This window comes from Argopecten irradians, chromosome 3 (assembly GCF_041381155.1).
Source record: "Argopecten irradians isolate NY chromosome 3, Ai_NY, whole genome shotgun sequence".
NCBI lineage: Eukaryota > Metazoa > Mollusca > Bivalvia > Pectinida > Pectinidae > Argopecten > Argopecten irradians.
Genome location: NC_091136.1, coordinates 18,490,551 through 18,512,302, shown reverse-complemented (window position 1 = coordinate 18,512,302; position 21,752 = coordinate 18,490,551). Strand labels below are relative to the sequence as shown.

The 21,752-nt window shown below is 36.9% G+C and overlaps 2 pseudogenes; both read left to right on the top strand.

Annotated features, from left to right (window-relative positions):
* Positions 1-21,752, top strand: part of LOC138319520 (fibrocystin-L-like) — a 103,569-nt pseudogene that overhangs the window by 29,433 nt on the left and 52,384 nt on the right.
* LOC138320146 (fibrocystin-L-like) lies at positions 5,653-21,387 on the top strand (annotated as a pseudogene).

Here is a 21,752-nt window from a genome sequence, read left to right as displayed (position 1 = left end):
TGGCTTAAATATTAACAGCATAAGCAAATGTCTTGACCAATCTTCATAAGGGTCTCTAATTGTGGATGATTTCTTGATCTGTTACAGATCAAATAATATGCACACCATAGAACGACAACTACAACAATGTTTAGATAAATTACAAAATTGGACTGACGAAAATGGCTTTAGATTTTCAAGATCAAAAACTGTATGCATGCATTTCTGTCAAAAATGAAAACCACACAACGATACAGACCTCACACTCAATGGAATTAAAATTCCAGTAGTTGAACAAACTAAATTTCTTGGACTAATATTTGATTCGAAACTTTCTTTTGTTCCATCAAACATCTGAAGGATAAGTGCTCTAAGGCCCTGGACATTCTACGTGTTCTTTTTCTCATTCTGATTTGGGTGCAGACCGTGAAATGCTTCTGCGTATCTACCGGGCACTTATTAGATCAAAACTTGACTATGGTTCGACTGTCTGTGGATCAGCTCGCAGCTCTTATCTACAGATGCTTGACCCTATCTAGAACCAGGAACTGCGCCTCGCACTTGGAGCTTTTCGAACAACACCTGTGAAAAGTCTCCATGTGAAAGCTAAAAAGTCATTTATGGACGATCGACGAAAGAAATTATCATTACAGTATGCTGCTCAACTGAAATCTAATCCCAAAAAAAAAACACATTTAATCTTGTATTCAATCCGCAACATCAAGAAATATTTACCCAAAATCAAAAGCTCATACCAAGATCTGGCATCAGAATTTACCCCCATGGCTCATTCAAACACCTATATCAATTTATCTGTACATAAATAGTAAAGTCCAGTGCATTACCCGAAGAACACAAATCAGGGCTTTCCCTGACCATGTTCAGATCTACACTGACGGCTCAAAAGATGGTGATAATGTTGCGGCAGCATGCTGTACATCTAACCACTGCTCCTCTATTCGACTCCCGGATGTTGCCTCCATTTTCTCTGCGGAAGCATGTGCTATCGGTCTGGCGCTTGACCATATCGAAGAACACCGCATTGAAAAGGCAATCATATGTTCCGACTCTCTTTCGGTTCTTAAGGCTTTGAACATCAAAAACCCTAGAACCCCACTAATCCAAAATCTTTTGACCCGGACATTTAGATTATCTTCTAAAACTCAAATTACTTATCTCTGGATTCCGAGTCATGTGGGTATAAAGGGGAATGAAAAGGCAGATAAAGCAGCTAAGACTGCTCTTCGCCTAGCACAAACAGATTTGAAACTACCATACACTGACTTCAAACCTTCTATTCAGACAGCCATGAAACACCATTGGCAACAAAGGTGGTCTACCGAAACAAACAAAAAACTGTTTAAGGTACAACCTACACTTAATCCTAAACTATCCAGTTGGATAGACCGCAGAGAGGAAGTTGTTCTCTCTCGGCTCCGAACTGGACACACATATTTTACACATTCCTATCTATTAAGAAGGGAGGATTCTCCTACATGCCATGCATGTGAATCTCTACTCACAGGGGATTTTAAACAAATTCGAGATAAGTATTACGATGTCTCCGACATGTACACATTGTTCCATGTCGTGAGAAATAATCGTATTTTCAACTTTTTCAAAGAGATCGGCATTTTTTAACAAATTTGAACGTTTTCTCATCTTATCATCATATCAACGCAACACTCATCGTTTAATCAACATTGTGCATGAGTTTTCTCATATGTTTTAGTCAAAACTGTTTTATCCTTTGCAAATTTTCTATTAAACATTTACAATTTGTGTTTTAATTTTTACTTGCCTTTTTCTTATCCTGATCTTTTAGATACAGTCCTTGTTTATATCCTAATATTAATGTCTGCCTTGTAGTTTGCCCTAAATGACCTTAATTGTCGATGGGCCGTAAAACTCAAATACAAACAAACAAAACAACTCACGGTACACCACAGATACAGTAGTTAGATATAGACCTCTGTATGGAGAGATGTTACAGACAGCTCACGATACACCACAGGTGCAGTAGTTAGATATAGATCTCTGTATGGAGAGATGTTACAGACAGCTCACGATACACCACAGGTACAGTAGTAAGATATACACTGTATAGAGAAATGTTACAGACAGCTAACGATACACCACAGGTACAGTAGTTAGATATAGACTGTATAGAGAAATGTTACAGACAGCTCACGATACACCACAGGTACATAAGTATATATATATAGGTTTTCCGTCCTTTCTCAATGGATAATACATGGTCACATGGTTTTCGATATATTAGCATGTGTGAACTTCATTGCCAAATCATTGACTTCAAGGTGGCGTCCTATGACCATAAATTTTCCTGTAATTTCCTTGTAAATTTTCCTGTTCCTATGACCATAATTTTTCCTGTTCTTTCACGTCAGATAATGTTTCGGCATTTATCAATAAGCTACATATCTAATATGAAAATCAAGGATATTTGATTCGATACATATCGTCTTATACCGCCCTGGAATCTAACATAATGACCTTGGACTACGCCCTCATACATTATTTATTCTAAAGGGGTAGTAAAACATTATATGGACCTCGCCAAAGATTCATAATTGATATATACATCCTTTGGATATAGTGATGATAATGACAGCTCACAATACACCACAGGTGCAGTTCTTGTGTATAAATCAAATTTTATACAGGATGCGAACTATTTGAAAATTTAGTAGTTTTCTAGAATTGAAAAACAAATGAGTTTCATGCATAATTATAAATGCAATCTCTTTCAGAGTTCAGAGGATGCAATGAAGTTATGACATTATCGTACAAATCAAATGACTTTTTAATAATGGTATTATTGATGTTTTAGGTGACAGTGACTATAAACGATGTTCCATCCAAATGCAGTGGAGATTGTTCCTATGAGTGGTTGCCAAGTAACACACCTGTTGTTGTCAATGCTTCACGTACACAAGGTCCGTATATATCAATGTGGTGTTATATACTAGTATTCTAACTTTAAAGGAAATATTTTCACTAGTAGAACTTCAATCAAATGGCGGTAAAATTACAGTGAATTTTAATGAAATGTTTCGAAAATAAATCCTTTATTGATTACAGAAACATAACATATCGCGCCAGCTTTTTAAAGCCCTTCCTTGATACAACGAATTGCATTAAATGGTAAAATCGACAATTTCTTTAACAATGGTTCTAATTCAATAAGTACTGTCTCAGTTTTATGAAAAGAAATTATGTACACAAATGCTCTTGAATTCGTTTCCATTCCATAAACTGTGATCATTCATGATGTCTGGAAAATATCAGAAAAAAATGATATGCCAGTCTGCTTACCTTTACTATACGAACTGCCTTACTTACACATAAACTCCACCTATTACAGAGCCCCCATACAGGGAGGTACAGATATCAGGGAGCGGATTCAGCAACATACCGAACAACAACAAAGTAACAATAGCTGGAACTCAGTGTAATGTTACCATGGCAACTAATGATTCGATCACGTGCGACATTGATAATGTACCGGCTGGTGAACACAATGCTGTTGTGGATGTCCTAGGTAGCGGGATAGCAAAACAGGAAGAGAACAATATAACCTTGTCCTTTACCACAGCAATCGACAACATCAGACCAGTTAGTTGTGGACTTGGAGGTTTGTCATTCGATTTCATTTCTTGCCATGATCATCGGTTGACATCAATATTTCATTTATTGTTCTCCTTACCTTTCAATATGAACAAATATGATAAAAATAACTCCAATTTTTACAGCTGGTAGACACTGCATGTGGTTTATCCAAGATTTGCCAATTGAAATACTGATTCGCTTCATAATACTTAGACCTTCATAATAAGAAATACTTATATATCTAAGTTAAACGTTTCCATTCCTTCAAGCATGAGTATTGGGCGTCTGCCCACCAGTGTCACTGAGAGTTAAACAGTTATATTTCAACTATTGTTTCCAGTTGCCTCACAATATTTACAGCCTCATTTCCGAGAGTCTTATCAGGTTGATAATTATCTTTTATTATCCGTTCAAGGGTTTGTAACACTTACAATATCCGGAAGTGGATTCAATGAGCATTCTTCGGTAACTGTGGGAACGAAGGTCTGCGAGAGACTATCCGTGAACACCACTACCATTACTTGCCTTCTGCCGTATATGGTATGAAATAAAAAATATCATGTCAACATAAAATTTATTGACTCCAAGTACTCAATTCGTTAATATTTATATATATAAAATAGTAAATGTTATTCGCAAAATCACAAGAAAACCTTAATGGTAACTAATTTACACGCCAACATAAAGGTATGTTGTTTGCTATTATACATACATCAACTATTAAGTACTCTTGTCAAACAAGACATACTTGTGATGATTGATAAACTGGCAAACTATTACCGTAAATTGGGATGTTTTGGCGTCGGGAAAATTTAGCGTTTTTGGACCGAAATAGGGTGGTTACATTTTGGTGCGTTCAAGTTTGGCGTTTCCCTATGTCATGCAAAGTTTTTTGGCGCATAACTTGATTTGATAAAAGGAAAAAAATCTGAAGATTTACTTCGTCTCTACACATATATCCTGGAACAATGATAAACTGACGTGATAAGTTTTGAAGTCTTACCGAAACAAAGAAACCCTTCTTCAATACAAGTCATTAATAATCACACATCTAATTATATATACATATTTGCACAAACGAAAGACTCGCACCGGTAACGTATTCCGGTTGACAGCGCATACATTGTACCTTAAATATATGTTTATTACCTAACAAATGTAGATGTGTAGATCGTTACATATAAACAAATAAATGCGTAGCAAAATTTTGGTGTGTGAAATTTTGACGTTTTCATGCCAAACGCCAAATAAGCCAAAATATGACCACATCCAAAATATCCCGATTTACGGTAATGAAGTCGCCTATGACAGAATAGTTAATATGACAATAGAGTAGACAAATGATATGTTACTTTTGGTTTGTAATCAAAAGTCTATGGCCGATTGAAAATTTTAGGTCTTCTAAATGTGTTACCTCAGATTGATTGAGACAACACAAATACATGTATTATGTTTTCCAATAATCACATCGATCCATTTTAATGTAGAAAAAGGGAAATGAATTATGTTATGATAGATTTATACATGGACTGTGGAAATGTCTACTGTGAATTTGAATCAGGTACATTTTTGCATTTAAATTTTCAGAAAGAAGCCGAATCCGTAAATGTCGCAGTCATACAGAGCGGAGAACCACCAGTTACTGCTGACACAAATTTCACGTATGACGATTCACTGACACCTCATGTGACAGATATATTTTCAAATAATACTGGAGTATCAGGTTTGTTTTTTCATTAACAGCAAAATATGTATTCACGTTAATTTGTTTGAAGCAAATGATCAAAAGTCTGCAAATCGTAATATGAGGCCAGGATTATTCTCTATATGCTTAGAAGATAACTTGCAACTCACAATCAGGGTTAGTACCGGCCACTGTGATTAAAAGACATTCCATTCCATACAGACTCTGACAATAGCCAATTAAACGTTACGTTCGTGTGACCTTTTGGATTTACTTACTTATTTCTTGAATATTTCTATACTTCTATGGCGACGAAGGAGTATGCGAGACCTGTCATAATAATTTTCTTATATCTAGCTATGCCCAACATAACTACATGTACTATGTATATGTGCTTGCGGAATTTTCCAGTTGATGTAGAACACGGAGTACATGTATAAAAACATCAGAACGTAACACGTAATGGGATATTGAAATGATAAAAACACAGTTATGATAAGGAAATTTATTTCAATTAGATATATTTTCGTCTAGATTTTCAGTGTTTACTATAAAATGAACTAAATACTTTAAAGTCATTCTAAAAACAATACATGGATTCACTTTGTACAAGTTTTATTGCCATTCTCTCCGGTGTTTTGGGGCAAAACTCCACATTCCTCACTAAAAGGTAATTTAGGAAGAGTTATGAAGGATACAGGCCTACTTATATATATGAAACTGTTTGATAGTAAACCCTTATTAAAACACACCGGAATTTAACAAAATGTTAATTTCTATTGCACGATGTGAATTACTGTATCAATAGTTGCTATTTGAAACTACGATTTTCCATTTATTCATTTGCAGGGGGAGGTGCACTTACTATACATGGCACGGGATTTCAAGCAGTGGACAATGTTACCTTACTAGTTGGTCAAACCGTAGCTAACATCACTTTCTATAACGACACCTGTGTCATAGCAGAGTTACCTCCCTGTTCTCCAGGATCACATGATGTGAGAGTGATAGTGGGTGATCATGGAGCGGCTGTAAACTTGTAAGATCACATCTCTCCAAGGATATTTCGATTACATTGGATAACATTTCGGAAAGTAGATTTGATTTGTAAAGTATGGTGGTATATTTCTATCATCGTTTTAAGATAGGTTGTGTACTATAGAGATAAACTTGTCAAGTTAAATAAATATTATTTTTTGTAATGTGAAAACCATGAAAGCAGTGCCAGACAGTTTTCAACCAAATGATTTTTTATCCTTTGTTGCAGTTTGATTATGACCGCTTTATGTTATATTCAAAATCGGAGGTTACGATGGCCTTGTATTTTAGGTGTTTCGGCATATAACCACCAGCCCTCCACATATGGGTTTCGAGTTCGAATTCCGCTTGTACAATATATAGGTGCTGAACTTTGGCCTGTGACTTTTTCACCAAGTTTCTCCATCACCTCGTTAAAATGGCTTGTAGTGCTTAAATGTGCTTGACTGTTAATATGATGTTACACAAAAAATAAGCAAAACACTTTGTTTTAAAAATCGTTTACAGAGAGAACGACATCCCTGATATAACATGTAACTTGGAACTGAATAGTATCCAACCACGTAGTGGTTCATTGTTTGGTGGTACCGTTCTCACAATTGAAGGAAGAGGATTTACAAATGAGAGTAAGGTCAAGGTCGGAAGCCACAACTGTGACGTCACCACAGCAAATGATAGCCTTATAATCTGTCAGATTGCAAGAACACGTAAAATACACAGAGTTAATAATCACGGCCTGCATCCATGTAAGTTTAACATCAGTTTTTTCTCCTTAACAATTAACTTCAAATGTTTTAGCTCTAGACCAGTTTGCGTCTTACTTTAGGCCATACTGCTATATTGCTATATTATGGCGACAGTCTGAACGACTGCCTTATTATACAGGGATGTTAAAATAGAGACAAAGTGTGTTCTAACAGCGTAAAAAAATGCCATTGTCATTGCTCATTTTCATTTGCTTCGAATTCATTTTCCGCCGTCACACAACCTTGCATCTTTTACATTTATTTAAGGATTAACTTGAATGGATTTTTTATGTTGTGGAGATATAACACAAAGATATGAGTGTACTCTAAATAATGATGAGAATACAGTCAGATATTTGTGTTATAGCTCCATTACATAAAAAATCCATTCAAGTTAATCCTTCAATTTACTAAAAGAAAATATCTTCAATACTCAAAATTCATTTTGGGACACTTTTGTCTATGCAATCATTGCGCCGTCATCTCAGCCAATCAGAAGCAACGTCACAAACGGCGATGCCATTTTTTTCTTTATGGGCTGATAAAGTATTATTAATTAAGTTGAATTCTTGTAGTCTTAATTCAGTGGATTATTATTCATTAAGCGTTCGGAAAGTACTACTCCTGGAGTCCCCAGTACGTGAGTATCCAGGTCGGTGACGTAGTACAATGGGACTGGGACTTCCCCTTTTATATCACAACAATGAAGCCCAGAGTTGAGGAGACGTATAACATGACGGCGAAGATCGGCAAGCCTGGAGGGTTCTCTAGTGGAGATGTCGGAACCACAAAAGGTATTGTAAAGTGGATATTCTAACTAAGCTAGCGTCTAGACTATTCTCGGTTTGTACTTTTTCGTTTCGCGTTGTACATCTACATACATGGATATAGTCTAATCAAATCTTTAACTTGTTGAGTTCGTGCTTTAATGTATCCATTGATATTTAATGAATGCGATTGTTCTCAGAAACCTCAATAGAATTTACAACAATTTGTAAATTCAAGCATTTGGTGTCGGGGATGTTTTCATGAAATGATCATAATCGTATTTATACATCTGGGATTCTCATTTTTGCAATTAAAAGTGTTTTTTATTCATATTTCCATACCTCTTTCCGCTACGCAATGTAGTAAACAAATGCTGTCATTATCCATTTACAGGATCGTATACCCACGAGTTCAATAAAGCCGACACATTTTACTACTGGAGTGGTATAATTGACGTGTACAACACCACGTGGTTCCACGGATCTATTGAGGTCTTGGACCGGACGTCCTTCCAGGCTGAGGTCTCCGTTACACAGGGGGATTACGAGGCCAAGCACAAATTCCTAAACTCTACGTCATACACCGGTATGTATGTATTGCAATAATTTTCGCACATAATGGCAATATGTTCAAAAGTTTACTGCAATCAAAAAGGACGTGAGGTATATTGTATTTGTATTACCAATTTCGTAAACTATGGTTTCCTTATGAATAAATATTGCTACAGTATACGAAAACGGGAAAATGTAAAATAATCTTAATAAAGAAGAACAGACAAGGATATTGAATTCATCTTGGTTCCTGTTATATATATTTCAGAAGCCGCAATAATCTCTGATTCCCCTGTTCACAAGCAAAATTGTTCCGATCCTCTTCCAGTCAAATCCGCCAACAATACAAATCTTCAGTTCGCATTCTGGACATGCGCCTCGCCAGTCATTAACCAAATAAGCAGACAGAACGGCACTACAAATGATGACATAGTTATATCAGGGAACGGGTTCTCTGATGTAAGTTACCACAACAATATAACTTTTGGCGACTACAGGTGTAAAGTGTCCAATAGTTCTGTGTCTACCGTAACGTGTAACATCGATCCTGGAAACAAACCACGAGTCGGACGTCCACAATACATTGACGTCTATGTAACTGATCTTGGTTATGCTCATATTAACATAGACGTAAATATGTTGAAGACATTTGCATTATTCCCTGTGATCACTAGTATAAACCCAAGCAATGGTTCTCTTGGTGGAAACACGCTGTTAACAGTATCAGGAACCGGGTTTGAAGAAGGACCTGACCAGATTATGACAGAAATCACCATTGGCGGTTATTCATGTAACATAGTATCAAGTATTTACACGGAAATAATTTGCCTGACACCGATGTACTTTGTTGATAATCAACTAGAAGTGTCCGTTTCTATACCTGTCTCGGGAAACATAAATATTCCAGCAAAATGTGACACATCATGTCAGTTTACGTACAATGACCTATTGACCCCAAAGTTAACGGGTGTCAGTCCAGACACCATTACAGGTGAAAATGCGACCAGAATCTTCATTACCGGGACAGGATTCGGGAATGATTTACACACTGTATCCGTGATTATGAAGTCGTCGGAAACGCATGATTGTCTTGTTGAAAATGTATCGGATTCCGAAATAGTATGTTCGATTATTAGTTTACCGCAAGGTCCTAACGAAGTCGTTGTCGACATTGCCCCAATTGGTATAGCAGTCGATACCAACGGGAGTATAACAGTGAATAGTATACCTACTGTGTTTGATGTTGTACCTTCAGAAGGAAGTCTTTACGGCGGTACAGATATAACTATTGTCGGAAACGGCTTCCTGTCTAACACAACTGTTTATATCGCCGGAACACCATGTACAATGAAAAACAGAACAGTCAATACCGTTGTGTTTACAACTGAAGCTAACTACACAATTGACACTGCAGTGATAGAGATACTATCGGGTGCCATTTGGTACCCAAATCAAACCTTTAACTTTTCTGAGGAAGTTTCTCCCACAGTCATGTCAGTGCAGCCTTCTACGGGAACAAAAGGAGAAAACATCACCATCATCGGCAAGAACTTTGGTACAGCAATAAATGAAACACGTGTTGTTATAGGAGACCATGATTGTATCATTTTGTCTGTTAATGATACGGAGATAACCTGTACAGTGGGGGCTAACCGTGCGGGAACTTATGGGTTATATGTACATGTAAAAGGTTACGGGAATTCCAACAACGACCAAGTCTTTACCTTCAACATGTCGATACAAGCTATAGAACCTAGCGCAGGTAAGACGCATATTGCATTTATTCTGTGAATAATGTATATACCTGTTGTTTGACCCCTTTTATGTATTTCATTGAAAATATTTTTTAAGATCTAATAAAATGTTTAAATCGTTTACTAGCTGTATGGTATTAGATCGGTCAAACAAAATTGATAACACACAAAATCCATTTCTTCAATTTATAGGTAGTTTAGGTGGTCAGCAGACAGTCACTATACTTGGTGGTGGATTTGACGAGGACACGGTGGTGAATATTTGTGGAAATATTTGTAACAGATCTGAAGATAACGTGTCGACTTCCACAGCACATATATGTGACACACCACCATGGACAGGTAATATAAATATAGAGTATTTAACTAGTTGTAAGTAGTTGTTTGAACGTGAAATATCATGAACGATAACACCAAGTCATCTGACTTGTAATATCGTTTGATAATATGACTTCATGGATGGCATTACCTCTGTTTTGTTTGAACCGAAAAAATCTTAATTCGTTCAAATCACCACCTACAATGTATATGGTCCATACTTGTGACATGCACCAAATGGTCTAACCGTGATGTGGACTAAACAAGATTGTATTTATTTACAGAATCTTTGTCTAGCAAATGTGACGTCACGGTAACCGTTAACAACGTCACAAAGGTACTGATGAATAGTTATACGTATGATCCGGCCCTTACCCCAGTCATTGATGACGTCACACCCACACGTGGAGGAACACAAGGCGGAACACGACTGACAATCTCAGGGTCAAACTTTGGGTATAAATGATGATAGTTATTGTAGCATTAGTAAAAGGGAAATACTTATATTAAATATTTGTAAATCTTTTAGAACCCACACCTTTATTAAAAACATAATATTGCTGGTTTAACTCGATCGGTTATATCAATTATACCTAGATGGTTGAAATTTGTATACTTTTTTTGTTTTTGTTTTTCTTGTTTTTATCTGATAAATAAGATGAATACGTATCATGACATGGTGTGGAAATATCAGAATAATACAAAACTGTCCATAATCTACCACAAATATCATTATAAAAAAGTGTTAAAATTGCTTTTTCCGATATTTAACCAACCAACACAATCGATTTCATGCTCATGTAACGGCATTGGAAAAGACAATTCATTTATTTAATTATACGAGATATTGTTCTTCATCTCTGTGTTTGATATTTCCCAGATTAACCCCTTCATCCACACCCGGTTGTAATTCATCCGTGACGATCGCCGGAACCATGTGTAACATCACATCCTGGTCAAACACAACAGTTGTCTGTGTGACGGAGGCACACTCCAAGTCAGAACGAGCTACTGTCAGAGTGGAAGTAGGATGTAATGGAAAAGCAGATGAGGTATGGAACGTATCGTTGTTATCCACGCTCAAACGACATTCTTGATAACATTTAATTTCGGTCAATGATAAAGTATCATAACACGTTGTTTTACTAATAAAAGTAAAGAATATCTTTTTTCCTATAGATACACACTATATCAGTACAATGGTGCTCAGTTAAACATTTATGAAAATGAGGTCAATGCAGAATAATAATGGTCTTATGTGACGTACATCTCTTTTGATAACATGTGATTTTTTGAACTTTTTTGTAATCTCAAATAAATTCATTAAATAAGTATATTTTCCTTATCATTACATTGGCGTAGAATTTCATGTAGATATAAGAACATATATAAATGCCATTCTTGTATCGCATGTGTAGGATAATGCCAAGTTCCATTTTGTTGACGTGTGGTCGTCCGTTTATACCTGGGGAGGGAAAGAGTTGGGCCTCCCGACGGCCGGAGACATCGTGGTCATCCAGAAAGGACAAACCATCATGTTCGATACAGACACACCTCTACTCAAAATGCTGCTGATACAAGGTATCCATGCATTGTATTATTTTCCCAGATGGTTTTTTTTTCAAATAATAATATACGAAAGGTATACAATGTTATACAGATATATCCGTCTTACGTAATGGAAACGATGGTTCTACTTTATAAGTCTTAAAGGTACAGGGAGGAGCACATGGTTAGCCTGTTGTCAGTGTAATTTAACAGGGTGAACTGTTCTCTGCTTTGCGTCTTTAGATATACAATGGCAATTCTAACATTAATGGGAGACTCTAATATGAGAATAGGACTAAGCATTACATCACATATCATGTGATATTTGTTTAAGGATAAGCATAGCAGAAAAACCAAATAATGTAATGCCTTACATTTATTCGTAACTTGCATCCATAAATATATTAAGATAGGCACAATAAGACACAAACCAGTGTTTAGGTCATTATTTAGGAATACCTATATACATTGAATGCCATGGGTAAGAAAACTACAAATCATGCATGCCAAAATCAACTATAATGTTGTTTCATTTCAACTTCAATTTGATACTGATTACTTTTCGAACCGTTGTGTTCAATACTTACCGCATTCAAAAGGTGCAAAAAGTCACACCCAGAATAACATAAATTGTAATAGGTATGTAGACACAAAAGAAGAAATTAAATTACATATTAAGGACGGTTGTCTACACTGTTAGAATGACTTCTTTGCCCTATATTTACTACTTTAGGTAATTAGTATCCTATATACATATGTCTTTAAGGATCCAGTGTTATATGGAAAATAACTTGATATTACTTCCTTGATCCATATGAATATATTATATATATTACTTGAGGACAATATCTTAAAGTATTGATATGGATTATTACAGGAGGCGAACTTGTTTTTGATGAAAAAGATGTAGAGCTGAAAGCTGAAAACATACTGATTACAGATGGTGGGCACTTGCAGGTATCGATCATTAATTTTTTCCAAATATATAACTTAATATATAAAACATTGTTACACCTTTACTTTGTATTACCTGTATATTTCAGATGTTTGCGCCCGTGAAAAGTTGACCGGTCAACATAGAAAATTGAAATGTTGACTGCTTACGTCACCATGACGTCAATGACGTCAAAATTCATTAGTATTTGACACTACCTGGTGACTTCGGTCAAGGTGCGTAAACCAATCGCAGCACTCATTAGTTCTCGGCATATGTGTAAATGAGATGCTTGTATGCCAGTAACGTACTATTGGTGTAAGTGGTTCTCTGTCTTTTATTTACAAGTATAACCCTGTAACAAAGTAACAATCGATACAACACAAACCTTACACTGACACGGATTAAAATACATGCAGTACATAACGCTTACAAAAGAAATACCATAATTTCTTATTCTTACATAATTTACTACAGGTACGTTCTGTCAGATTACATTCAAACATTAATACTTATTGATTTACTAAAGGTAATTAAATCAGTCATTATCAAAATAACACATATGTACCTACTATACTGTGCCTACAACTATCACCTGTACAATACCGATGTTTCCAATAATATATGAGGAACTGTAAACAAATATATAAATACAATTAAATATACTGTCTGAGTCTAAGGACTAGACCGTCAATTTACAAAACATATGTGAAATCATTATGACCTGAAACGGATTCAGTGTCACGTTAGAACATATATCAAAATTACAGAATACAAAACACTACATAGTTTTGTTAGCTTGATAATATAAAGATATATAAATGATAGTTTAAAAAAATTAAAACGTACTTGAACCAAAGACAACACTTACATGCTAATCACGTCCGTACGGTCGTCGAGTACAACTGACACCTACCCGTTGCAAAGAAAAATACCCATCAAAGTGACCACAACAGTGTCCAATGAAAATAAATGACACAACTTTACATAATACGCACAAAACCACACCATATAATACAAACGTAGGAAATTACATAAACCACGAGTAGCAAAATGCAATATACCCGTAAATTATGTGAACCACACTACGGGATACTATACGTGGACAAAGTAAGTACACGGGGACTTTCGGCGGGCGCGGACTGGCATCGAATAATATACACAGCAGCTGGACCCTGCTACATCTGTATGTGGTGAAAAACAGACGGAACCAGACCAAAAATTACTTTGTTTTTAGGTCATCTGACCCGGGTCAGGATGACCTATAGCCATCATGCTTCGTCCGTCGTCGTGCGCCGTCCGTCGTGCGCCGTCCGCCGTCCGTAAACTTTTCAAATTTCAATCTTCTTCTCAAGTTTGGCCAGTGGGATTGAGCTGAAACGTACCTGAAATGATCCTGAGATGGTCCTGACCAAGTGCTGTTATTTTTCGGGTCAGTCCGAAATCCAAGATGGCCGCCACAGCCGCCATCTTGAAAACACATTTTGAACCTCTTCTCAAGTTCTACCGGTGCGATTTGGCTGAAACTTGCATGAAATGATCCTGACATGGTCCCGACAAAGTGTTGTTATTTTTCGGGTCAGTCCGAAATCCACGATGGCCGCCACAGCCGCCATCTTGAAAACACAATTTGAACTTCTTCTCAAGTTCTAAAGTTCTACCGGTGTGATTTGGCTGAAACTTGCATGAAATGATCCTGACATGGTCCTGACAAAGTGTTGTTATTTTTCGGGTCGATCCGAAATCCAAGATGGACGCCACAGCCGCAATCTTGAAAACACATTTTGAATTTCTACTCAAGTTCTACCGGGCGATTTGGCTTAAACCTGCATGAAATGATCCTGACATGGTCCGGACAAAGTGTTGTTATTTTTCGGGTCGATCTAAAATAAAAGATGGCCACCACAGCCGCCATCTTGAAAACACATTTTGAACTTCTTCTCAAGATCTACCGGTGCGATTTGGCTAAAACTTGCATGAAATGATCCTGACATGGTCCTGACAAAGTGTTGTTACATCTTTGGTTGATCCCAAATCGAAGATGGCTACCATTACACGATATCTAATAAATTTCCTATATGATTATTGCCAAGGTAATCAGATGACCGTTAAGGCCCTTGGGCCTCTTGTTATGATTGCTCTATCGTTCTGTGTTTTGCCAAATAGTTTATCATTGATTGGTCACAAATGTATAAACTCATTCTTTGTAATATATTATTTCAGAACTAAAATGACTACATTCGTTTCATTTGCTACCATACATTATATTTATACACTTGTAATGAAGGAGATTTTTTCGTATTTATACTTGATAGAAGGTGTAACAAAACGTTTGGTCAACATGTGTTATGTTGAACTCTCGGCCTCGGGCAACAGTTTGGTCCTCTAGTTCAATACATGTTGACCTCAAACTCAGTCAACATATTGGAGTCTTTTTGTTTATTTGTTTGGTTAATGAAAGTCCTATTAACAGCCAGGATCATATAAGGACGGCCTTCCATATATGCAGTGTGTAGCGTGTATGTAGTGTGCAGTGCGTATAGTATATTCGTGGTGTGTTTTCCTTTTTATTTTTCATGGTCCTATAATACTGAAGCATGTTGCCGAAGACACCATGCAACATATCCCATGCACCTAGTCACATAGTACTGAAAACGGGTGCACCATGGTCTTTAAAAGTGATAGTTCCTGCTCCTGCTCAGCGCTCAACATTAAGGGAGTCGGACGACTGGTGTAACAATGTGGGAAGTGTTGCTTGGTGTCTTCGGCTGCATTCTTCAATGATATAACACTATTAAAAGTTGCAGTGGCGTAGGAAGCTGAAACGTAATGGAGACAAAGGTCCTCAAGATTTTCTAATCCCCCTCATTCTTGACATATTCGATTTGCCTTCTAGGGTTTTATTCAGGCTCAAATCATTTATTTCTGTAAAAAACCTTAATATTACGTACCATTAAGTGTCCTTACACAGGAGGATATTAATTCAATACACAACCATCATGTATACTTTATATACTGTCTTTCACATTATTTTTAATATATCATCACATAAAATTCCTATACACATCTATAGGCAGTGGCGACGCTAACAGGAAATTAATGAGTACGCAAATTGGCCAAATGGGTGTGCGAGCCCAGAAGGTGCGAGTATTTTGGTGTTTTGGAGGTCCGGGGTCTCCCCCAGGAAAATTATTACGTTATAGAAAGGCTGTGATGAGCTTCACGATGCATTTTGGTGATTTTTGTTGTTTGGGAGGGAGGGGGTGGGGGTTGTCCGAGGGTCTCCCCCGGGAAAAAAATTTACGATTTAGAATGGCTGAAATGAGTTTTACGATGTGTTTTGATGAAATAAAAAGCGTTCTTAACATGGTAATTTTTCGATTTAAAGTTACCTGCATTTAAAAACGATAATTGTGAATATCATTATGCAACCCTGCTCGATCTGAACATACGGGCTTCACACTATCGGCACATTGTTGTGTAACTTAAAATAATAATGAATAAATTGTCTTGCTAAGACATATACACTAACTAATCTTTTAAACATTTTTTGAAATAGTAAAATTCCTTGATGGACATTTTTAGACTAGTTCATGTGTATTGAATTTTTAAAGGTTTGAACATTGTGTGCTTAAACGTTTTAGGAAATGCGCCGCGCAGTATGAAAAATGTGCAGGAGGACACTTTGTTCTTTCAAATTTGTATTTTTAAAACATTTCCGTCGGCGAAATTGGGGGGGGGGCAAAAAGAGATATTTGCAATTGCCCCCCTGCCCCCCACCCCCACCCCACCCCCACTCACCCCCCGCCGCTTCCTACGCCCCTGAAAAGAGCATATACTGTACAAAAAGTCATGACTATATCTAAAACACGCAATACATACTTCATACACACTACACACCGTAAACAGGACATTAATATCGAATCAAACAAACAAAAGAAACGAATGTCATGTATGTCGTCAAAATATTTGTGGACATGGAAACTACTTGTACATTACTTTTGCATCATTGAAGGTTGGTACCGAAGACGAGCCATTTCAGCACAAGGCGATTATAACCTTATATGGTCACCACCGCTCTAAGGAGTTGCCCATATATGGGACGAAGTCACTAGCGGTTCGTGAGGGGGACGCTGGATCTGCACGGTGAGAAAAACTAGTTCTTATAATCGTAACATGTCATCTAAATAATGCTGTATTTCCTGAGAATCGTTATGAAAAGGTACTAGTATTTGCCGAATTATAAATTGCGTAAATGTTTCGTAAACAGATTGTTCTGATAATATGCGAATATAAAGTGTAATAATTAGAATAAAAAGTTGCAATTAACACTCCTCCTCCTCAATACAATTTTAAATCGCTTCAGTATCGGCACATGTAAATAAATACGCCAGTATGCCGACTTGAAATATTGACTTACATTATGTTATAATGGTTTGCAAAAGATATCAACCAAACCTCTTAACCAAATTCAGTGTAGTTATGTAATGTAAACAAATCGATACAATGCTTTAGAAATTTGGTGATTGGTGATACCTAATATGTTTACAGGTATGCACAAAAACATTACCTGGACAAGGTTGGCAAGCTCCGTTAACAGTGGTGACATAAATATTACACTTCAACATGAAGTCTCGTGGCAGCCAGGTGATCAGATCGTGATATCAACGACAGGGGGAGCTAACTCTCAGTCTGAGAGCGAGTTTAAAACCATAGCATCAATTGATGCAGATAATAAAACAATCATACTGGCAAGTCCGTTGTCCCACTCACATCTTGGATTTACGACTGATGTCGCTGGAAGAGAAGTTGATTTTAGTGCGAGGTTGGGTTTGTTAACTCATAACGTGGTGATACGAGGGCACAGTGATCCTCAGTGGGAGAAAAGATTGAAGCCTGTCCAGATGGCTTTGATCCAGGTATTATTTGAAGCAAGGTTCTTTATGTAAAAAACAAATTGATTATGTCCGTTGTGTGCTGAGTCATGGTAATATTCTATGTATAATAATTTTTATTTTAATTTGGTTACCTCATACAAAACCGTGTTTCGAGCGTCGTGTGTCCGTAAATAATTTTACATTTTCGAACTCTTCAAAACCAAAAGAATCAAATTGATAGGAAATTGGCAGAAAACTCCATGATGGGTGGAGACAGAATGAATCGAAATACCGAAATGATACAAAAAATGATTTTTTTTGACAATCAGATATTGTAGAATCAAAGACCCTGGAGAGGAGTGGGAATTATACAATCAGTTATATTGCATTATTTGTTCAGATTTCATAGGGAATGTTAATAAACTTTTGTTAGGATTATGTGTATCGAAAACAATTGATCAATAGTCCTGATTGACAACCAAATGCCTGAGGGTCGCGGCGGCCAATACTTTGCACACGTAAATTGGGGGTTGGGGACCGTTAAGGCCTCTAAACCTGCCTCTTGTTAGTTATACCCTCCGCAACAAAGTTAAGGACGGTTAAAACGTTAATTCCAGTAATACCTTTTTGTTAGAGACTATATGACAGTGTGAAACACTCATACTCACCTAATGTCGTCGTGTTTAAACATTTGCTTCATCTACAGGTTACCAAGCAACCCAGACATGTACACAGGGTAGATATGGAGCAGAAATGGGGAGTGACCAATTCGGGGCTCAAGTAGTTATTCACACAACAGATCCAATAAAACAACTGACCACGAGTCGTATCGAGTTTGTGGAGTTCACCCATGTCGGCCAAGCTTTCCGACTGTCCCGTCATCCGATCAACTTCCATGTGACAGGCGACATGTCCAGATCGTATGTCCGTGGGTGTGGAATACATCACACCTTTAACCGTGCCATCAACATCAGGGATACTTACAACCTTATTGTGGAACGAAATGTTATATACGATGTTAATGGCGCGGCGATATATCTAGAAGATGGAACAGAGACAGGAAACGTATTCCAATATAACCTTGGCGTTTTTGTGAAAGGAAGTTCACAACTTTTGAACGACGATATATCACCAGCAACGTTTTGGATAACAAATCCAAATAATACCTTCCGCCATAACTCAGCAGTTGGTGGGACACATTTTGGATACTGGATCAGACTTGAAGATGTTGTACAGTCTGTTGTAACCGGAACACACCGACCGAGGTATACCCCTCTTGCCGAATTCAACGATAATACCGCACATTCCTTAGGGTGGCACGGTGTGTGGATCTATCCAATATATACCCCCCGTATAATGTATTCATACAATTCTATCTCAAGTCCACAACCAGCAATGTTTGATAATATAAATGTATGGAATTGTCGTAAGGGTGTGGAAGTTGAAAACATGGGAGCTGTCAAGATTCGAGGCTTGGTCGCTGTAAATAACATTGAAGCGGGCTATGAAGGTAAACTTATTATAGAAGGAAATCAGTACACTGATGACAGTCCCGCAGTTGGAGATTCGGTTATTGCTGGTTACCTGCCGGGAATTCCATCCCAGGGGTGTACCACGGGAGGAGTTATATCCCCTTATAAGTTTGGATTCACAATCCGTTATGTCACCTTTGTTAACTTTAATCAAACTAACTGTTTCGCATTGCGAATTACGAGGATTACAGATCAATGTAGCTCTAATTGTGGTGGATTTATGTACAGAACCTCTAACCTGACATTTATCAACGCTGATAACCGCGTGAACAACGATTGGATCTGGGAATCGGTATTTGAGGATATGGACGGATCCCTCTGTGGATCCGCGAACTGTAAAGTGGTGCCTTGTACCGGAACATTACCATCAAACTTGCACTCATTAAACCCAACTCATCAAGAGTATTCACATTATGTTCTATGTTACCACCTATCTAGGTACAGTTTAATACGTTCTATTATTATTGTCCTTACCTTGTTTTCAGCAATCGTTTACTCATAATATCAATTTATAGTTCATGATTTCACCTGATCATCTTCACTCATTACATTACGGATCAACACATCAATCTGTAGATACGTACGAATGGCACAATTGTATCCCTTCATATGGACTGGTTGATCGCCAGAAATGTCGCTGTATCGGTAGAATCATATTTACTGGGACGTTTGACACACAGCGAATGTTAGGACTCTACCTCAGTTAATATTGTTTTGGCTGTATCCTTATATAGTCTGAAGGGTCAATACGAATTTGCATCCCCCTCCTGCCCATATCATTGATAAATTCTTGCTTCTTTTGTGATTATCATTCTATTAAAAAAAAAATCCCAAAAATGATGGATTTTTCTGTTATTATTGCCCTCTCAATCGAAAATTGAAGTTATTGTTTCTAACAACCACAGTATGAGAGATTACTTCATTATACTGTCAATGCTGTTAGCCGGAGAAGCGGACGAGATTTCGATCGAACGGGACAATATCACACATATTATAAAAATCCCGCTACGTAAAATACATTTGCAAATAAACGAAGGATTTCGTGTAACCGGCCCGGACCCGCCCAGGATAGGTACTTTTCCCACTGAGAGACTGGCTTCTTTTGTTAATTTTTTGATATAACAAGACATCGGGAACCTGATACTACATATTTAGGCAGGAGTGTCTAAATGATTTATCTTTATGTTGTAATTTTCATCTGTGTTGACCCTACCCGAATACGATGATGGTTTTTAATTTACATCAGGTTTATTATTCTTTGCATTGTGTGCTGTTTTTGAATGAGTTATTGTAATTTATGAAGTTTTCTTATATAAAATTCGTGCTCAAGCAGGCACAGTCTTCAGTTTAACCCTTCCCTTAAAGTCACATCTAATAATCCGCATTAAACTAACGGACGGTACTATTACGTAGTAACATTATTAAATTATCTATATGTAAATTTTCATTCTTTCTATATTTTGATTAATAAATTTTCACTCTTTTTGTTTTTGATATTGATTCGTTTTTCCCGCGTTATTGTGAAACCTCCCCTTTTGTATGTATTTGGTTGATTTCTGTGAACCGACCATTATACCGCGACACGGGGCCGATTATTCATCAATAATCTATGACGTTCATAATTACCGGACCGACGTGAAGTTTCAGCCCCGGCTGGGCTAATATTGTGTAGTTTTTGGCCCGGGCTTTTGATCTACGTCCAGTTGTACTGTTCCTGTTTTTAACTTGTATTTCAAGGATTTTAGCGTTTCCCATACGATTCGGTTTTTCTGGATGTTTGGCAGATGATATTGTGTAATAAGATTAGACGTCGCGTATTACAATTGTGCTCAAACATTTCATCAATAATCACGCCTCGGATAAAATCGTATTGAGAATGATATGTGTAAAATTTTTTAAAAATAGTCTGTTACCATTGATTATATTTCTGCTATTGTATAATAAATTTATTGTTCCTTGTTAAGTAGGTTTCAGGGTCGAGAACGTTTTAATGCTCTTTCATTTATTGACGAAAAACACGAACAGTAGGGCCATTCATTTTTTTTTTATCACCCAAAATGGAACTAATATTAAATTCAACGGCTTGGTTCTGCTTCAGTACCATGATAATACATTTCTTAAATTGTTTCAAAATAATACTTTTTTTTTCACATTATGTGATCATAAATAGATAGTTATATTTTTTTAGTTTTTTTTTTTCAGAAGTTAACTTTTTCAACAATGTAAAAGTTACACATTAGAACAATCAGCAAAACAAATACATTCTAACCTATAGTTTCCTTTTTTTCAAAATTCGCTAATTCATAACAGCACTTCATTATCGATCATACCTTATCAATCATCTCCCATATTTTACATCGTCATTCCTGTAAACTCTAGCACCTTATCCCACC